Source organism: Cynocephalus volans, chromosome 8 (assembly GCF_027409185.1).
Source record: "Cynocephalus volans isolate mCynVol1 chromosome 8, mCynVol1.pri, whole genome shotgun sequence".
Lineage (NCBI taxonomy): Eukaryota > Metazoa > Chordata > Mammalia > Dermoptera > Cynocephalidae > Cynocephalus > Cynocephalus volans.
This window is the reverse complement of record NC_084467.1, coordinates 26143157-26157537: the sequence shown is the minus strand read 5'-3', so window position 1 is coordinate 26157537 and position 14381 is coordinate 26143157. Positions and strand designations below refer to the sequence as shown.

The 14381-nt window shown below is 46.3% G+C and overlaps 1 non-coding gene across 1 annotated transcript; it reads left to right on the top strand.

Annotated features, from left to right (window-relative positions):
* Window positions 1-10689: 10689 nt before the first annotated feature.
* Window positions 10690-10763, top strand: TRNAM-CAU (transfer RNA methionine (anticodon CAU)). Its single transcript has one exon. It is a non-coding gene; the product is annotated as a tRNA-Met (tRNA).
* Window positions 10764-14381: the final 3618 nt, after the last annotated feature.

Genomic DNA, 14381 nt, shown 5'->3' with positions numbered 1-14381 from the left:
GGCCCAGAGAGAGGCAAGGACTTGCCCAAGATCAAACAGCACCTCAGAACCAGAATCTAGGTCTCCGGACCTCAGATCTAAACACCTCTGTCAAGCACCAGACAGCCTCCTTGATTCTGTTTAGTGAGTGGCTGGTTGTCACCTGGCAACTGCAGCCAAAACAGATGTTTTCTATCTCCACATTTCCATGGGAATCAGGCCACCCAGTGACAGCTGGGCTCAGACCTCAGAGAGAAAATGTCTCTGGTCAAAGGGGCAGTAGGGAGGAAAGCTTCTCGTGTTGAAGCACTGACCCAGGCAAGGCACAGTCAGTTCCCCTCTCAGTCCTGGAGCTCTCCCAGGCAGCCCTGACCCATTTATCTTTTTGGCTTAGGGACCAGATTCACATGATTTCCTCTCTCCAGGCAGAGCTGAGCTATCGTCTGTCATCAGACAGCAGCAAGTGCTGGAGGACAATGCCCTGCCAGGGCCTTTTAGTCACCATTGGGAGGCACTTTGGGAGAGCAATTTGGAGTCATACCTGAACCTGAACCCTGGCTCTGCCACTCGTTGGCTACATGATCTTGGTCAAGATACTTTGGCTCTCTGAGCTGATTGCCTCATCTGTAAAATGGGGTTAATATCTGCTTCTCAGGTCTGCATAGTTAATGAAATAATGAGTGTAAAGTACCAGGCATGGAAGTAGGTATGCAGTATTAATGTCTGTATCAGTTAACTTTCTCATTTGCAAACAACAGACTCCACTGTAGGTCTTCTAGCAAAAAAGGGCCAGAGATCAAGCTGGAAGGCTACACACCAAGCAGTAATATCCCTAGAATGCCACTCCAATGGAGACCCTAGAGCCCCCCAGCTACCAACACACAGCACAGATATGGCAGTATGCACCAAGGATGCTCTGCAGGCTGACCTCCACCACAACACCCCTTACCTTTCTCTCTTCCCTTTTGCAATCTGGTACAGGAGGAAAGAAGTAGAGTCCTGACTCCCATGGCTGGGCTGCTGTATTGCTACAGACAATTGTATTGCTAAGTGACTATACCAATTGTATGGTTAAGGCTATTCATAACTAAAGCCAAAATGTTTCATTATTTTAGTTACACTAAGTTTTCCATTTGCATTGTCCTGGCTAAGGGTTAGGGCCCACAGACCCTTCAAACCCATTGTACAGACTGGGTCACAGACCCCTCACGTGCCAGGCTGGGTCACCAGACCCCTCACACAGAGGTCCATGCTAGGTAATTGGGAAAGATCCCAGGAGCCATTGGCAGATGGCTTGAGCTCAGTCCTCAGCAGTAGCAGCAGAAGCAGCTGCGGTGGTGGCCTCTCAGGGCATCCCAGGGGCACTGGCAGCAACAGCTGGCAGCAACAGCCTCCAACAGCAGTAGCAGCCTCCCCGCGCCCCCCCCAGGGGTGGGGGGCACTGTGGATCAGAGCCACTCATCCTTTATACTTAAGTCCAATAACCCAGGATACCTGGGCACACATACGCAATTACATTAGACAATAGCCAAGGAACACCTGGGCACACTTGCATATCTACATCAAATGCTCGGCAAGGTTCTGAACAACTGAGGGGCCCCGACCATTTTCCTATATTTTCCCTACAGCTGCATAGAAAAAACACATATATAAACTATACACCTGGCACTGCTTAGAGTGCTTACAATCCTTGAAAAAGGATACTATCATTGTGCCAGTTTATAGATTTGGAAACTGAGGCACAGAGAAGTTTCCCTAACTTGCCTGAGATCCCACAGCTACTAAACAGTAGAACCAGGACTGGAATCCATGTAGTCTGGCTCCATACCCTGTGTTCTTAACTACTGCTTCTGTTCCTAATGTCCCAAACTGGAAGGCAGAATGAGTTACCCCGATAAATAGTGTTATACATGATGGGAAGGTTCTGTTATAAATAAGACTTGATGGATGGATGGATGGATTTAAATCATTAATTCTATTTTAAGTGCTTTCTTTCTTTTTTCTTTTTTTTTCTGGTGGCTGGCCCAAACCCTTGATTTTGGTGTTATAACGCCATGCTCTAACCAACTGAGCTAACTGGCCAGACCATTAAGTACTTTCTATGTCCCAGGCTCTGTGATCAGCACCAAACAAGACTAACATGGCCTCTGATTTTAAAGAGCTTAGGGCCAATAGAGGAAACAAAAAATAAGCAAACACCCAAATGAGGAAAATACTTACAAATTATGATAGAAGCAATGAAGGAAGCTCAAAGCATGGTATGAGGAAGAATGACTGCTGGGTAGGGAGGACTGTCTCTGGCTCATTCTGTTCAGCTGTGTGGCCTCCTTGCTGCATTTTTTTTTTTTTTTCTTTTTTCTGGCAGCTGGTACTGGGATCTGAACCCGTGACCTTGGTGTTATGAGGCTGTGCTCTAACCAATCTTGCTGCTTTTTGTTTTGTTTTGTTTTGTTTTGTTTTATTGAATCATAATTGATTATACATACTTTTGGGATTCAATGTTGACATATGTTGATCAAATCAATATTACTAGTATGTATATTGTTACAAATCGTAATTATTCTTTATGTCCCTTGTCCAATCTCTCCCTCTACCCCTGTCCCTCCCCCTCCCACCACTGATAACCCTAGATTTCTTCTTTCCCTCTGAAAGAGTAATGATTACTCTGTTGATTTGTTGCCTAGATGATCTGTCCAATGCTGAGAGGTGTGATCAGGTTCCCCAATATTATCATAGAGCAGATGCTTCTTCTGTCGCTCTGGAATGGGCTTTGTGGAGCGAGACATCCTCTTCTTTTCTTTGTCTCTGCTGATGACTCTCCTTGTGTCAATGCACTCCAGTGGCTGGTGGACCATCTGCATGGTAGTTGTGGCGTCCAGCCACTTTTGCGGCAGTCGTGGTTACTGTGGTGGCTGTGGTGAACCACCCACATGGAGGTGATGTTTTTGGCATGCTCCTTGGCACTGGTGGTGTGCCTGGTTTTGGGGGTCTCTGGTCCCCAGCTCCATACCCTGGGCCCCTGGGCAGGGCCCTAAGGCCCTGGCAGTGTGCCTCCTTGCTGCTCTTTGAAACCACCAAACACACTTAGGGGTTTTGCATGGGCTGTTCCTCCTGCTTAGAAAGTTTCTCCACCTCCTTAAGGTTTTGTACAAATAGCACCTTCACAGTGAGACACCCCCTGACACCATTTAACATCATATCCTCCTCCCTTCCCTGCATCAGCACTCTGCATCTCCTCACCCTGCTCCACTGGCTTTTTATTTTTTTCCCCCATAGCCTCCATCACTTGCTAACATAATTTATATATATATCATGTTCACAATCTGTTTGCTTCACCTTGTAGAATGTAAGCACCATGAGAGAGCAAAGATCTTTGTTCTGTTCACTGACCGGTGTGTAGCATAGTAGGTGCTCAAAAATATTTGTTGAATAAATGTAAATAACCTCCCTGAGGTCATACAGCTGGGAATTGGAGTAGCTGTGACTTGAATCCTATGCTATTTAGCTCCAAAGCTATATAGAACTTTTTCCTAGGGCTGGTATGGGGCTCAAATGGTTTCACATGTCAGCTACTTAGCACAGTGCCTGGTATAAAGCTTAATGTACCATAAACATTAAATAATAGTGAGTAGTTATTTTATTATTATTGATGGGGACCCCCCTTTCTCCTCTTGGTCTCATTTTTCTAAATTCTATAGTAGTGCAGCCAACTCTTTGGGGTAGGACTTCAAACCTGACTTAGCAGACACACTGACATGACCCTCAGAAAGGAAAAACGCAGGTATGCCCACTCAGATAGCAGAGAGCCCTGCCCCCTGCAGGACCCAGTCCTCTATGTGGCTCTGCTAACTGTAACTGACCTGAAATTGTTCACTACAAGGACTGCAAGCAACACAGACCTCCTGGGTTTTGAGGAAGGAGAAGTACAGCCAATCGTTGGTTTTGAGAAGGAAGTCTTAGCAATCGGTAGAAGATAGCAGAAAAGAGGAGGTCTGCCTGAGGAGAGAAAGAAGACCTGGATTCTAGGAGGAATGCCACTACTTAGCTGACCACACTGAGCAGGTCTCCTCTCTGGCCTTAATTTTTTCACCTGGAAAATGGGACAATGATCTTCACCTCACTAGCTTCTCTAGATAGTAATAGTACTAACATTGATGAGTGCCTGTGTGTGAAGAGCTGGGAATACACAAGCTGGAAGGGCTTGGAATGGCCTCCAAGTCCAGAGGTTCAAAATATATAGGATGGGTTGGCCGGTTACTCAGTTGGTTAGAGCACAGTGTTATAACACCAAGGTCAAGCATTTGGATCCCCGTATTGGCGAGCTGCACACACCTGCGCACACACACACACACACACACACACACACACACACACACACACACACACACACACTATGAAGTTACTCAGATCTGAATTCAAATCCTGCATCCATCACTTTTTAGATGTGTGTCCCTGGGCAAGTAATGGAACTTCTCTGAGTCTTAGTTTCTTCGCCTATAAAATGGATCTTTGATTTCCTCAGCTGTGAAATAATAGTTTATCTCCTACACTAGTTTTGAAGATTAACTGAAATATGCATATCAAGTGCTAGGAAGGAACTGGGCTCAGAGCAATCCCTCAGGAATGGTGACTCTTATTTTTAACCCTCGGTGACCTGTCACTTCCTACCTCCTCCCTGTGTGCTGCCTTATCTAGTCATGGCTGTGCTCATGATAAAGCCCCTTCTGAGATTGCTTCTAATAGAACTACCTTGCATCTGTGGGGCCACAAATAAATACTAAAGTTTATTTATTTATTTTACTGATTACAAAAGTAATGTCCACGGAAGAAAAAAAAATTTTTAAGCAAATAAGTAAAAAGAAGAAAATAGAGATTACACATAACTTCACCACATAGACATAATCAGTATTGACAGTTGGGTTGACTCTCCTTCCGGATTTCTTTTTGATTCATATGTAACAGGATGTTAAATGCTAGTTTCCTGTTGTTTTGGCTTGGGGTCATAGGCAATGAATGCCAAGAACCATTACATCCTAAATCAAGGTGCTAGACCACCCAGGCATGCTGGAGAATGGAGAAATGAGTTCTACCAGCATTAACCCATCACCCACGGAGAGTGTGTGGGTGGGTGGGTGAGAAAGAAAGAAAGAGAGACAGAAGAGAGGATGGTTGAGAGGGACTTCTTTTATAAGGCTAGTCAAGTGAAGCAGGGGCGTGGAGAAGAAGGAACAAAGAAATCTGTTAACTGGTTGTGATCAACTAGTTGTAAACACCACTGCACTCGGACCAATGAGAGGGATTTGGAGAGAATTGTTGATTGCTTTGTGGTCCCCACTGCAATACCCCCCTTAACCCCCCCACACAGGAGGGGTGAGGGTGCATTTCCTCCTCACTTTAGAGGATGGGGACTGGAAGGGAACCACCTAAAGAGTTTGAAGGGCCGAGCCCGTGGCGCACTTGGTAGAGTGCTGCGCTGGGAGCGCGGCGACGCTCCCGCCGCGGGTTCGGATCCTATATAGGACTGACCGGTGCACTCACTGGCTGAGTGCCGGTCACGAAAAAACGACAAAAAAAAAAAAAAAAAAAAAAAAAAAAAAAAAAGTAAAAGTTTGGGGCCGGCCTGTGGCTCACTCGGGAGAGTGTGGTGCTGATAACACCAAGGCCACGGGTTCGGATCCCATATAGGGATGGCCGGTTTGCTCACTGGGTGAGCTTGGTGCTGACAACACCAAGTCAAGGGTTAAGATCCCCTTACCGGTCATCTTTTAAAAAAAAAAAAAAAAAAAAAAAAAAAATAAAGAGTTTGAAATGTGCCTCAGGGTTCTGTGGACCGAGGAGAAAAAGAAGTCTAAAGCAATGGCCCACTCCTCTATCCCCGTACTTCCCCCAGCAGAGAGAGACTATCGTGCTGAAATGTAAATGTCCATTGAGTTGTCTGCCTCCCTTAACTAAACCAGAAACATGTTTCGGAAGTATTCCCTGCCCCCTGCAAAAGGCCTGCCACTGAGTTGATGCTTGTTCTGGTGAATGAAGGGAAGGCTGAAGAAGCTGCAGAGTAGAAAGCAGAAAAAACAAGGATTTAAGAACCACACAGATCTGAGTTCAAATCCTGTCTCTTCCACTTTCTAGCTGTGTTCCCCTTGGGAAAGTCACATGATCCCTTTAACCTCATTTTTCTCTCTTGCAAAGTGAGGATAATTTGAGAATCTGCCTTTCAGAATTTTAACTGAAGTGAGATCAAGCACCGGTAGGTGTTCCATCAATGAAAAATGAAGACACGATAGTCTTGGAAACTCTGCAAACTGCCGTGAATTTCCTGTCTGAGTTGATACAGTTCCAGGATTTCCAGATCATGGGTTCCTTCCCTGCTCCTTCCTCAGTCCCCATCATCACCATCTTTATAGCAGCAACAACAGATGCCATTTGTATGGCAGTTTACAGAAATTTCATGGCCTGGCCTCATTTAAATCTTACAATAACCCTGTGAGGTCTTATTATTATAATCCCCTTTTCATAGATAAAGGAACTGAGACCCAGAAAGGGTGAATGACTTGCCCAGGACACAAAGATCTAAGACTTGAGGGCCCCTCTTTTGACTTTCGTAAAGGAATTGATTTAACTTGCAATTAGCAGCTCCTGCCCTCTTATAGAGTAGTGGGAAAGACATTCAGATCAAAACAATACCTATAACTGCATGAGGGGGCAGAAAGTATGATGAAACCCCCAGACAATTTCTTGTGCTGGGGGCAGTTGGCTAGAGAGTGGGTCCAATCCACTGTGTCCTATCTCTGTGGACTTGGGCAAGTCGCTTCACCACTCTAGACTTTTATTTTCTTCAACTGTAAAATGGTGTTTATAATAATAGTAGTTGCCTCATACAATCACTGTGGGGATAACAGAGATAATGTATATAAAGCATTTAGCACAGTGTCCTGCACAAGCAAGAACAGATGCTCCTTGACTTGCAATGGTGTTAAGTCCTGATAAACTCATTGTAAGTTGAAAATATCCTGTCAAAAATGTATTTAATACATCTAACATACAGAGCATCATAGCTTAGCCTAGCCTACCTTAAATGTGCTCAGAACACTTACATTATTAGCATGCAGTTGGGCAAAATCACCTAACACAAAGACTATTTTATAATAAAGTGTTGAATATCTCGTATAATTTATTGAATACTGTACCAAGAGTGAAAAATAGAATGGTTGTACGAGTATTCAAAGTACTGCTTCTGCTGAACGCGTATCACTTTGGCACCATATTAAAGTTAAAAAATCATAAGTTAGGGACCATACTCAGTAAATTGTAGCTGGTCCTTTATTATTGTAACCTAGATGTCAGCCAGGGGACTCTTGACTCATTGAGACTTTCTCAGGATGAGCCCAAGCACCCATTCCAAAACTCTCTCCAAGATGACTGCAAATTCCTGGGAGGTTTTATTTCTCCTGGTCCAGCTGTTGCTTCAGCCTGTACCATCTTTGGTTAGACCTATACCAAAACAGATGTAAAACTTGGCCCCTTCAGCTGTTTCCACCAACACCCCAGTCAGGGCAGCCTCCCTGAATATAGGAGACTTTCTTGAAGATTTCCAGGGATGGAAACAGAGAAGATCACATCATAGCTACAAAAATGCTTAGAGTTAACTAAAAAAATCCCTGGTTCCCAAGTCAGCCTCTGCGGGGTGTTGTTCTTCCCTCCACAGTCCCCAGCCCCTCAGCCTTGGGACACCTCCTGTCTCCTGAAAGGACACTTGCTTTTGTTTGGCTATTCATCTTTACCTTCTCTTTCTAAGGACCTCTCCAATTTCCTTTCCGGAAATTATCCCACTATGCAAAGCCCTGGGGGTTGAGGGGGTTGTTTCCCCTCCCCATCACCATCACCAAGGGAAAGCACTATAGGGCCTCTCTCTGGCCTTCATGTAGCCCACACAAGGATGGAAGGAAACATGTACTGTCATTCATAGCAGATGGTAGTGGTGAGTGGATGGCCCTACCTGGCTTCCTGCTGCCTACCCCTCCCTAGTACCCTGGGTTCCTGCCCATTTCCCAAATCCATTCCTCCAGATTCTTGTGGATTCTCTGAGTCCTAAGTAGCTGCTCAATGTATAACTTCTTGCTTAAAACATCCAAAGTCATTTTGGGAATAAATCTAAATCCAGGTTTCTCTTCTTTGTTGCCTCTACAACAGCTGCCTCTCAGAGATTCAAGACCACACCTTTACCCTAAACAGTTTTTCAAAGTATTTCCTTTTTTTAAAAAGATGACCGGTAAGGGGATCTTAACCCTTGACTTGTTGTCAGCACCACGCTCTCCCAAGTGAGCTAACCGGCCATCTCTATATAGGGATCTGAACCCGTGGCTTTGGTGTTACCAGCACCACACTCTCCCGAGTGAGCCACGGGCCGGCGCTCCAAGTATTTACTAATGAAAGCCATCCTCTTCTCTTAGAGTGGATGTGACATGTTGAGAGTCTGAGAGCTGCATCTGGTCCACAGGGGTGTTTTTAAAAAATTAAGCCAACATTTAGAAATTAAGATAGCTCCCTTGGCCAGAGTGTGGTGCTGATAAAACCAAGGTTAAGGGTTCAGATCCACATACCAGTGAGCTGCCAAAAAAATAAATAAAAATTGAGAGTTTACACATAAAAAGTGTCTTTTCTTGTCAACTCAGATAATCTAGCGGTAGGACCCACATTCCCCACTGGGAGCATGTTGGTCTGAATGGAGAGCTGACTCTGCCCTTTAGACAGATTTTTCTTATGCCCCTATCCACCCACCTTACTTCTCTCTCCTGCTTGACCCTTATGGGTTTTCAACTTTGTGACCTTTGCTAAGAGACATTTTAGTGCCATTTTCCACCCTCCGCTGCATTATTATAATTAAGTTGGGTCTAGGAATTTGCCAGGCTCACAAAAGCGGAAAGGGCACCCTGGGCAGAGGCACAAGCCAGAGCAGTCTCTCGAGTATGCAAGTGATAGCTGTTCCTGGAAGGGCAAGGGGTCCGAAGGGATGGGGGCTCCGGTGCAAGGGGCAGTACAGCTGGTGAGGCTTGATCACGAAGGGCCTACATGTTCTTTTATAGGGCATTGGGAGCCAGGGTGGATTTAAAGCAGGGCGATATATCATGAGCTGTGCATATGAGAAAGATGTCTGTGAAGCTCTCGGGACGGGATAGATCCAAACCCTCCCATCCCCCGCTGTCCCCGCAGAAAGCCCAGCGAGAGGCTGGGGCAGTGGTCCAGCAGAGCAAGGGATGCTGCGTCTGGACGCGTGGCAGAGGCGGTGGGGATGGCTGAGAGGACTGCAGTGGAAGGGATTTCGGAGGCAGCCTTGCCAACGAGTGGGTATGCTCGACCTTGACAGAAAATACTGTGGGCGCTGCGGCGAAAACCGTCGCCTCCCCTCCCGTCCCCTGCGCCGCAGCAGACTGCGGGGGAATCCCAGCCCCTTGTCGCAGCTCCCCCCGCCGGGCTGCGGCACGCGACGGGCGGGGGCAGGATGGCGGGAATGCCCGTCTTCCCTGGAAGGCCGGGGAGAGGAGGCTGGTCACATGGCACCGCCACCAGGCGCAGTCCGGTTGGCGGGTCCCGCAGCGGAGAAAGCCAGGGCTGCTCGGGATTCCAGGCTCTAAGCGGCCCCTCCCCTTGTCCGGGTGCCGGAGGGGCGCGTCGGTCCTGCCCGGGGCAGGGGGCGCGGAGTCGTGCTTCCTCCGCAGGGTGTAACGCGCAGCCTGGTGCTGGCGGCTCGCAGCAGGCGCTGCACCTTGAGAGCTCTGGTCTTTGTCTGCACGAACACATGCCATCCCTTTCCCTTCTCCTCTGCGTCTCTCCTGCCTTTCCCGCACCTGCTCCTCTTTCTACCGTACCTGTCTGGAGGCCAGCTTTATTTGGGCTCCCTGAAACAGGATAATTTTTCGGCTTTGGGCAAATCAGTTAATCTGACTGGAGGTGGCAAAGATTAAAAGGGAAATCCCACAGACACCTCAAGCCCCACACGACCTCATTATCTCCCAAACTGCTGTCTCTGTTTCAAGCAGAAACCTGATAGCCATTTCTATTTTGCTGCCCCCTATCAAATCTATGACCAAAACTATTAAATTTAACTCCAAAGTATTTTTTAACCCTCACACCCTTTACAGCATTTATCCTGATTTGTAACTGTTCAGTTGTGTGATTATTTTTGTACGGGTTTTTCCCACTGGAATTTAAGCTCTGTGAGAGTGGAGATTTTGTGTGTTTTGCACATCGCTGTATCATCAACACAGTACCAGACACATAGTAGGTGCTTAATAAATGCTAATTGGGGCCGAGCCCGTGGCGCACTCGGGAGAGCGCGGCGCTGGGAGCACAGCGACGCTCCCGCCGCGGGTTCGGATCCTATATAGGACTGGCCGGTGCACTCACTGGCTGAGTGCCGGTCACGAAAAAGACTAAATAAATAAATAAAATAAAATAAATAAAATAAATGCTAATTGAATAAATGAATATATATAGCAAGCCATGTGCTGGGGGAGAGGGAAAAGGCACAGATTTTAAGATAAAACACAGTTTCGATCCTCAAGAAGTCATCTATCCAACAAGCATGTCTTCATTCCAGGCCCTGGGCAGGCACCAGTGCACAAGATGACTAAGACTCCATTTCTGTCTTCCCCCTTCGTCTCAGGGGACCACATGTCACTAAACTAGACAATAAGACTCTGTGGGTGGGCTGGCCAGTTAGCTCAGTTGTTTAGAGCATGGTGCTCATAACACCAAGGTCAAGGGTTCAATCCCCGTAGTGGCCAGCCACTATAAAATAAAATGAGACTCTGGCCACTATAAAATAAAATGAGACTCTGGCATTGCAGGGGCCAGGTATGAAGTCAGAGGAGTCCGGGATTTAGAATCCAATAATCTGGCTTCCCAGGCTGGTTTTTCTACCTTCCACAAGTCTCCTCTCCCTAAGGCTCCACTTTCTTGTTTATTTATTTATTTATTGGTGGCTGGCCTGTATGGGGAACCAAACCCTTAAACTTGGGGTGACAAGGCCATACTCTAACCACCTGAGCTAACCTGCCAGCCTCTTTTTTCTTATCTTAAAAATGGGGAAAACAATACCGATCTCACAGTACTGTTGAGAAATATGAATGAGATGAATGAAAGCTCCAGTTGCCAACTTTAACAGTGATGTAGATGACCATAAGTTCCGGTTTGCCTGGAACAGACCTACTAACACCCGTTGAACCAGAGCAATTAGTAGCACTCCCTTTCATTGTCAAAAACTCTTTACTAGTTTGGACGATAAATTATGTGGTCACCCTAGTAATAGACATGACACTAGAGTTATCTACACTGTGCTCTGGGGACACAAACAGGGGGAAGAGGTGGGTCTGATTGTAGAAAGGGGAGTGGTAACCATGGAAATAAGCCTGGAAGTATTCACAGGACTATGCCAAGTGGAGAGGGATAGGATGGGCATAACAGGCAGAGAGATCAGCATTTGCAAAGAAGCAAGGCTTGACAATTCTGAGCATGTTTAGATAACATCAAGGAGCTCAAATGGCTTGAGTCCAGGAGGCATGGAAGGAGATGATGCTTTCTACAGTGGGAACTGCAGGGTAGACATGAGCCAATGGCTTTGCAAAAGACACCAGTTGAGGAGCTGGGGCCAAAGTCCAGGCAAGAGAGATAATGAGGCCCGAATGAGGGCAGTGCTGTAAGACCAAGGAAGAGGGGTGAGGGTCCATAAACACTCTGGAGGTAAAATGGATAGGACTTGTTGGCATGCAGTTCTAGCCTTAATAAAAAAAGATAGGACTTGGATGTGGAGTTGGAGGTAAGGTCAGAGGCAGGAGGACTTACCAGTGGATGGAGGCAGTTGGGGAGAAGAAGGGCCAGGAGACCCAGGAGATAGGAGATGACTTAGATCAGTCTGACTAGGCCCAGAAGCATTCATCACTCCTGATCCAGACAGAAAAGGAGGGGATCACAACAGGTAGAGATCACTCCTGAGGCCAGAGGAAAGATTTGGGGCGCAGTAAGTATATGTGCTGCCAAAACAAGCACTAGGGCCCAGTATTCAGGTGACATCTGATTAAAATTAGCTTTCAGAGCAACCTTGAAGGGCAAGAGAAAGCTCAAAAGTAGAGCCTCAAGTGAGGAAAGATCAGGTTTTGTAGGCCACCTTCCTTGTATGTATGGCTCTCTTTGATCAAAATGTTCCCACAATGTCCTATTACCTAACAGAATAAAAGCTGAGCTCCTCAGCTGGCATTCAAGGCTCTTGGCAGCCTGGCCCCAACCTATCTTTGGTGAACATTTCTTATTTTATCTGCTCATGTTTGGCCCCTCCCTTCTAGTGAAAGCCCCTTCCTTTTGGAGAATTGCTTCTCCCTCTGGTCCAGCCATATGGTCCAGGTGGGTACTATTAATCATGGCATCCCATTCCCATGACCATGAGTGTGAGTGAGCATGTAGCCAAGCCTAGTCAATCAGAGTCCTTCTGTAAGATTTTGGGTATTTGAAACAAAGGGAAGAGAATTACTCATCTCTCTGGTGAGGAAACTAGGAGGCATAAGCTGGGGATTACTGTTGGGCACGGTTCCAGCTTGGAGAAGAAAGTGGCCTAAAAAAACGAAGTGGGGAGAAGGGGCAGTTAGTGTTTAATGGACAGAAAGTTCCAGTTTGGGAAGATGAAAAAGTTCTGGGGATTGGATGGAGATGCTGCACAGCAATGTGAAGGTACTTAAGGTCACTGAATTGTACAGCTAAATTGGTTAAATTTATGTTATGTACATTTTACCAAAATAAAAAAGGAGAAGCAGAAGAAGCTGACATGCAGAGGAGAAAAGATGAATGATGGTGTGTGGGAGCTGGGGGTGAGGGGGTCCCTGGACATAGTTGATCCTTTGGCCCAGCTGCTATATTATAAGAGGCTCAAAGGGTCACATGAGCCAAAAATTACTCTTTTGGCCATGGCTTGTTCATATTTGGTTTCTGTTCTTGCATCCAATGGAGCCATAACACAGAACCTTTCCATTCTCACTTCTCTCTCATCTCCTTTTAAACATTCTCCACTTCTATCACACGCAGCTGCTCACACTTCCTCAGACGGATCCTGCATTTGTACCCCCTATGCCTTTCCTCCCAGCTTCCTCAGTTTCCCCTTCTCACAAGCTTGTAAACTCTTACTTGTCCTTTGAGACCCAGCTCAAAGGGCTCTTCCTCAGGAAAGCCATCCCTGACCAACCTTAGCAGAGCTTGTCATGCCTTCTATTGGCCTGTCACAGTTTTTCATACATGCCCTTGTCACCTAGTATCCCAATGATCTGCTTTCTTTTCTGTAATCCCCATCAGACTGTGTTTTTCACCTCCATGACCCTAGTGCCTGGAAAAGGGCCTAGTGCAAAGTATAATAATGTTTACCGAATGAGTGAATAGATGAGAATCCTTTTCTCTCTCATGCCATCTCTCTGAGTCACGCTCAGTTTCTATCAAGGAGAAACACAGAAGAAAAAGTGGGAGGAATTGTTTTAGTCCCTCCATTCAAGGGTGATGGATTCAGGAGGGCAGGAAACTCAATAGAAATGGGGCTGTTGCCCAGTCCGGTGGCATTTATGAGAGGTCAGTTTTCCACCAAAGCACTGATGGTGGCAGCTTTGAGCTAAGGCAGAGTTTGTTTAGGTGCCAGTGCCAAGACAAGCAAACACTTGGTGTGTTAAGCTTTTCAGCGAGCTAGGATTCTGACAGCTATTTCTGTCAGCTAGCTGCACAGGAGGAAGCATCTAAAAGGCATGTGGGTCTGCCTGGAATCAGAGGTTCCCGTCTCCTTTAGTACAGTCTGAGGAACAAGGCAGCCCTCTTTCCCACCCTCCATTCCCATCACAGTCACACACCTCCTCTAAGGGAATCTGCAGTTGATCAGGACATTGGGCACTGAGATCAGAGTCAAAAATGACTATAGAGAACTGTGGCAGAGATAATACTGCTCACTAAATAGCCTCTGATTTACTCCTATATCTGTCTCTCTTGCAGTTAGATTAGACCTGTGTGACAAGTTCTGGCTGACGGTCTGTTAGTGGAAATAATGTGTGTCATTTCCAAGCTGAAGTATTTAATTGCTAGTGCACAATGCTCCAGCTCTTTCTCCTATCGAGTCAATCCTAAAAACCTTGTGTTCAGATGACGGAGTCCAGGATAGAAGCAGACTGGGTCTCTGAATTACCCAGTGGTGTGAAGGAGATCTACCCTGGAGAGTGCCTTGACCCATAGCAGGCTTTGCATGAGTGGGGAAAATATACCATTGTTGTGTGAAGCCATTCAGATATTTGGTTTGTTTATTGCCACAGCAGAGCCTAGCCTATTCCAACCAACATACAGACATTGTTGTTTTAGCCATCTAGAATCAAAACCCTCTCCTACTT